This window comes from Salvelinus sp. IW2-2015, linkage group LG6.2 (genome assembly GCF_002910315.2).
Source record: "Salvelinus sp. IW2-2015 linkage group LG6.2, ASM291031v2, whole genome shotgun sequence".
Taxonomy (NCBI): domain Eukaryota; kingdom Metazoa; phylum Chordata; class Actinopteri; order Salmoniformes; family Salmonidae; genus Salvelinus; species Salvelinus sp. IW2-2015.
The window spans coordinates 1,401,684-1,408,628 of NC_036846.1; the positions used below are offsets into that span (position 1 = coordinate 1,401,684).

The following is a 6,945-nucleotide window of genomic DNA, read 5'->3' on the forward strand; positions in this document are numbered from 1 at the left end:
ACATGGACATTTTTGGAATCATCTTTGGAAATTACAACCATCCCTTCTAATATGGAAATAGGTCTACCACAACAGCCAAACTCTGATGACCCAAGTGATGTTATGGCTGCAAGTGTGTGTTTATGAACCACCGTTAGATAGCTGACAGAATGGTATAGTTATTAAGCATAGGCACATCATACTATTTGGCTACTGGATATTTCTTCCTGACAATGATATGAATGTAAGGAAAGATACTAAACTATAAGAATAAAACAATTGTGGCACTAATTTGGGATTTTTTTCTGCAATGCATAACACATGATCACTATGATGACATAAAATACGTGTAAAAGCTTACATTGTTATCATGAGGGTTTGGACAGGAGTGTCCATCTTCATATTACTGTAAAGTTATTATTGCCATTCAATAAGAATGCACATTTCCTTTACGTCGCATTCTAGTGCCCTATAATTACACACAAGACACAAATAAATTCGGCAGAATCCGTGTCTCAACGTAGCTGTCCTGTTTGCACAAAAATTTCCCAAAATTGCGTTATTACATATGCGATGTGAAGAGAGGACAGACAGACACTTCGTTTCGTTACTGAGGTTTGGAGACTTGAGTGAAGCTAGCCACAATAAGGATTAGCAACAATTAGCAACAATAGTGGGATTTGCATTTTGCCATCAAAATAAAAGTCCCCTGTTGAAACATCCAAACGGATACAAATAGTGGAATAAGGCCATATTTGGACTAGATAATGCTAAACAAGGTATGTTGTTATATAACCTAAAAATAAATACAATCATTTATTAATTTGACAATAAACAGAAAAAACATTGTGGATTTATTAAACTGCATAATTGCATTGGGTGTGCTGCAACCTATTCTGTACATAAATCCGAGGACACTCCATTTAGTATATGTTACGTTTGGTATAGTTACATTAGACAGATGGTTACTTATTAAGGCAAAAACGAAAGGAGTGTGGTTAACACGAACTTCTAGCAACTCAAAGGTTGCGAGTTCAAATCTCATCACAGACAACTTTAGTATTTTAGCTAATTAGCAACTTTTCAACTACGTACTACTTTTTTTAAAAGCTACTTTGCAACTACTTAGCATGTTAGCTAACCCTTTCCCTAACCTTGACCCTTTTAGCTAACCATTCCCCTAACCATAACCATTTAACCTAACTCCTAGACTTAATCCTAACCCCTAGCCTAGCTAACATTGGCGAGCTAGCTAATGTATGCAATCTAACCACCTAGCTAAAATTGGTAACATATATCATACGTTAGCAAATTCGTAACATATTGTATGTGTTTCAAATTGGTAACATGTTGTACGTTTTGCAAATTCGTAACATATAATACGAATTGTAATTCGTAACATATATTACGAAATAGGTGATGGACATCCACAAATTAATACATGCCATCATACTAAATGGAGATTTATTTACAGAATATTACGAACTGCTCTGAGACCAGGTTGGGCAAACATTTATGCACTGCACAGCCTTGCCTATGGCGCCTTATTGTGACTAATCCTTATTGTGGCTAGCTTCACACAGGTAGATTATAGACCTCAACCTTCCACTCGATACGGGTGACTAGAGTGGCAATCCAAGAAGCCAGTCAAGTATAATGTAGGCATTAGGCAACCAGTTTTACCTCCCCATAAACGAGAACCCTGTCGATAGCCCGTGTGGTGGTCACGAGGGTGTGTCTCACCGTGCCCTGCTTTCCTCATTTGTACAAAACAGGCGACGGAAATGGATAACAGTTTGTCATACTGTACCAGCATGAGTTGGTCCAACGAACGTGCTGTACAGAGAGTAGTGACTGGAGAGCCTTTCAAATGTTCTCTAATTTATAAAACCGTTATTATTGGTCAATTCACTTTAAATAAATAACCATGTGGCTCAAATACACAATCCGTCATAACCAATGCATTCCGGACATTTCACAAGGGGAAAGAAACATGGTGTCAGTTGAGCCTGGTAAAAGTTTCGGTTTTGCACAACATTGTGCTCTAAAAACCTATGGATCCAACTCAACGAGATGTATGTCAGTGCCGGTACGGATTAAATACAGTTTATTATAGGCCAGCATTTTAATGTTCATGCAACGTGTACATTTTGAAATTTCTAGATCAAGTTCGTATTTGGTGACTATTTATGGCGCAGGTTTTATGCCGCAGATGGTGCTGAATCAAAGCAGAAAGCTATAATACTAACATGCTACAACTCAGCACTAAACCAAATAGCTTGCCATTGCAAATGCAGTTGTACACACGACTGCACTCCCCGGCATTAATATAGGCCTATACAGCTAATCAATTCCAACAAGACTGCAATTCCATGCGTGTCTCAAAAATGAAGATATTCTCATCTCATAATATTTCAAGCAGTTAAATACATCTAATATAGGTCAAACAATACTAATTAACGAAAAACATTCAGAACTACCGTGGCGTCGTCATCTACAAGAACAGTGTATTTGACCAACGTTACCACCTGGTTCCATAGTGTAGTGGTTATCACGTCTGCTTTACACGCAGAAGGTCCTGGGTTCGAGCCCCAGTGGAACCACCACTTTTTGATGACCTAGATAAAACATTCAACGCTCCATACTGATAGCTAAATGTAAGCTAATACACACATCACAAATCAATATCTAAGATCTGTTATCTAACGAATATTGGAGACATATGAGAACAATATTTGTTCTCAGATAATCACAGATTTAGTGGTCACTGGTCTACAGTACATGCCGCCAGTATGGTACCAAACTTCCTATGTATTATCTCAATAACAAACAAGCTGCCTATTGTAAACTGCATTGTTGCCAGTGGTTCCCAAACTTTTTATAGTCCCATACCCCTTCAAACATTCAACCTCCAGCTGCGTACCCCCTCTAGCACCAGGGTCAACGCACTCAAATGTTGTTTTTTTGCCATCACTGTAAGCCTGCCACACACACACTATAGGATACATCTATTAAACATAAGAATGAGTGTGAGTTTTTGTCACAACCCGGATCGTGGGAAGTCACAAAGAGCTTATAGGACCAGGGCACAAATAATAATATAATAATAATCAATAATTTTGCTCTTTATTTAACCATCGTACATATAAAACCTTATTTGTTCATCGAAAATTGTGAATAACTCACCACAGGTTAATGAGAAGGGTGTGCTTGAAAGGATGCACATAACTCTGCAATGTTGGGTTGTATAGGAGTCTCAGTCTTAAATAATTTTCCACACACGGTCTGTGCCTGTATTTAGTTTTCATGCTAGTGATGGCCGAGAATCCACTCTCACATAGGTACGTGGTAGCAAAGGACATCAGTGTCTTAACAGTGTGATTTGCCAAGACAGGATACTCTGAGCGCAGCCCAATCCAGAAATCAGGCAGTGGCTTCTGATTAAATTAGATTTTCACTGAACCGCTTGTTGCAATTTCGATGAGGCTCTCTTGTTCAGATATCGGTAAGTGGACTGGAGACAGGGCATGAAAGGGATAACGAATCCAGTTGTTTGTGTCATCCGTTTCGGGAAAGTACCTGCGTAATTGCGCACCCAACTCACTCAGGTGCTTCGCTGTATCACATTTAACATTGTCTGTAAGCTTGAGTTCATTCGCACACAAAAAAATCATACAATGATGGAAAGACCTGTGTGTTGTCCTTGTTAATGCAGACAGAGAAGAGCTCCAACTTCTTTATCATAGCCTCAATTTTGTCTCGCACATTGAATATAGTTGCGGAGAGTCCCTGTAATCCTAGATTCAGATCATTCAGGCGAGAAAAAACATCACCCAGATAGGCCAGTCGTGTGAGAAACTCGTCATCATGCAAGCGGTCAGTCAAGTGAAAATTATGGTCAGTAAAGAAAATTTTAAGCTCGTCTCTCAATTAAAAAAAACATGTCAATACTTTGCCCCTTGATAACCAGCGCACTTCTGTATGTTGTAAAAGCGTTAAATGGTCGCTGCCCATATCATTGCATAGTCCAGAAAATACACAAGAGTTCAGGGGCCTTGCTTTAACAAAGTTAACCATTTTCAGTGCAGTGTCCAAAACATCTTTCAAGCTGTCAGGCATTCCCTTGGCAGTAAGAGCCTCTCGGTGGATGCTGCAGTGTACCCAAGTGGCGTCGGGAACAACTGCTTGCACGTGCGTTACCACTCCGCTATGTCTCCCTGTCATGGCTTTTGCGCCATCAGTACAGATACCAACATGAGCAGCAGCTACGTTTGGCTACATTCGGACCGTTAGTGGAATTCTCGCAAGAGAGTAACGGTTAATGTGATTGGATGTTAATTGTTTGACTAGGCTAGCTGTATTTGACATTGTGTTGTTATTTCGCTGAACACTAGATGGTTTAATTTTATTTTTGGCAGTGAAACGAGGCTACTCAGGCGAGAGAAAAAACCTCACCCAAATGTATAGCACCATTGGAAAATATAAACGGACTGTTTGAAAATGTGAAGGGGAAAAAATGTAAAAACCTTTTTTAAATGTGAATCACATTTTTATTTGGCGTACCCCCGACAGGCATTGCGCGTACCCCAGTTTGGGAATACCTGAAGACTCTTGATTCATGATGACATTGGTAATCATAGYAATTTAGCTGATAATTCACACCTACGATATCCAGGCAGGTGAAATATTTCTGAATGTAACATGAGTAGGCTATCAGTTTGTTTTAAAATATTACAAGGTCAAAACTTGACTTCATAATACTCATTATGCCATACTTCTATTGAAAACAGAATTTAAGCACCTTTAGCAGCGATTACAGCCTCGAGTCTTCTTGGGTATGACGCTACAAGCTTGGCACAGCTGTATTTGGGGATTTTATCCCATTCTTCTCTGCAGATACTCTGAAACTTTCAGGTTGGATGGGGAGCGTCGCTGCAGACATTTTCAGGTCTCTCTAGAGATGTTCGATTGGGTTCAAGTCCGGACTCTGGCTTCGCCACTCAAGGACATTCAGAGATTGTCCCAAAGCCACTCCTGTGTTGTCTTGGCTATGCGCTTAGGGTTGTTGGTCCTGTTGGAAGGTGAACCTTCGCCCCAGTCTGGGGTCCTGAGCGCTTTGGAGCAGGTTTTCATCAAGGATCTCTCTTTACTTTGCTCCGTTCAATTTTGAGTCTCATAGCAAAGGGTCTGAATACTTTTCAATATTTTTTATTTTTAATACATTTGCAAAAATGTCTAAAAACCTGTTTTTGCTTCGTGATTATGTGGTATTGTGTGTAGATTGATTAGGTTTTTTAGTTATTTAATACATTTAAGAATACGACTGCAATGTAACAGAATGTGGAAAAAGTCAAGGGGTCTGAATACTTTTTGAATGCACTGTATTGAATCGTATCGTGAGGTTCCTGGCAATTCCCAGCCCTACAAAATACCCTATTATAAAGTCTCAGCAACAATAACTACATATCCAAAGCAATTTCTTTACATTGTGGTTGTATTGTCATAGTGTTTTTCTAATAGATAGCAAGTACCAGTAATTACAATAATTGAATCCTTGTGGACTAAAATAAATTACCAATGATCAAGCTGTTTGTTTTTCATCTTGTAAGTTAGCACCCCCTACTGTTAAATCTGTTCTTTACAGGGTCCCAAGGCCTTCCAAGAGCATTGGTGAGTTAAGGATACAGCACTCTCTCAGGCCAGCCTTGTAAAACGGATAGTGGTGACTGGATATTTGAAAAACACCTTCTAGCTGATCCAGGCTGATATCTTTGCCAATTGTGCTGCCACCATGCCCATGTCCTCTGCATTGTGGCCCAATCCCAAATGGACATATAAACGTTGGTTATACAATTATTGCATCTGAGCTCCGAGAGTGAAGCTCGCCTTTTCTTTTTCAATTGATTCATATAAGCAACATCGTGAAACTTCCACCTAGCATATCAGAGGGCAAAGTGGCGCTATTACCATATTGCTTACGTCTGTCAAATCTTCTCAGATCTCCACAAGTGCATAGGGCATAGGCGGGTTATGGAGTCCATTTGGGATTGGGCCTATCACTTTCTCAAAGACTTTCCCCACTCTCTCATAATGCATTTTATTCCATAATGAGTATTCTCCTAGAAGAATCATGACTAAACACTGATTTCAGATTAAATCGTTTCAATGTGATAAATCTTGCTGGGTATTGTGACTGATGTTACTCTGCATAAACATATACAGCAGATAGTTATGACCAATTATCAATTGACTTACAATGGTGGCTTTTCCAAAATAAATACACACTATGGGCAATAAATAGACACTATGAGGACATCATTTTAAAAAGCCTTCCATTCATAAACTAAACTCAACCTAAATTGACATGTTTGCCCGTTTTGAAAATGAAACACAATGACTTAAACTAGCTAACGTTACCTAACTGATAAGAAAATATTTGACTGTGTCTGATAACAGCACTGACACATATGATAACCTTAGACTGGCATACTAGCTAGTTAGTTATCTAGGTCCACATGGAGGAACTGTCTAATAATTCAATCTCGCTAGTTAGGTAAACTAATCTAGCTAGCTTGTTCGCAAAATTCGGATAGATACATGTTGCTAGCTTATTGCTAGCTATCAATTCAAGTGCGTTGTAGTCAAGGAAGTTAACTAGAATGGCAAACGTTAGATAGCCAGGGCTAGGCTAATGTTAGCAATATGCCTACACTTATCATTCATTCATTCATCTCAGCTTTCACATTAGCTACTTACCAAATAATTAAATGTATATGTTCTGTGTTCGCACACTTGACTTGACCGATTTGTTTAGCAAGCTAAATAAAAGCGTTTATGAAGTTGGCACCCAGAGGCTCCTAAACTAAAACGTTAGTTAGGGCGCATGCATGTTACCTGCTGCAAGAAACGATGCCCCCTATTGGACAAAGAAACTGGTGAGTTTTTCCCGCCAAATGTGAACGTTAC

At 39.2% G+C, this 6,945-nt stretch overlaps 1 non-coding gene across 1 annotated transcript; it reads left to right on the plus strand.

Moving 5' to 3' along the window:
- Nucleotides 1-2,509: 2,509 nt before the first annotated feature.
- trnav-uac (transfer RNA valine (anticodon UAC)) lies at nucleotides 2,510-2,582 on the plus strand. The gene has a single exon. It is a non-coding gene; the product is annotated as a tRNA-Val (tRNA).
- The last annotated feature ends 4,363 nt before the right edge of the window (nucleotides 2,583-6,945 follow it).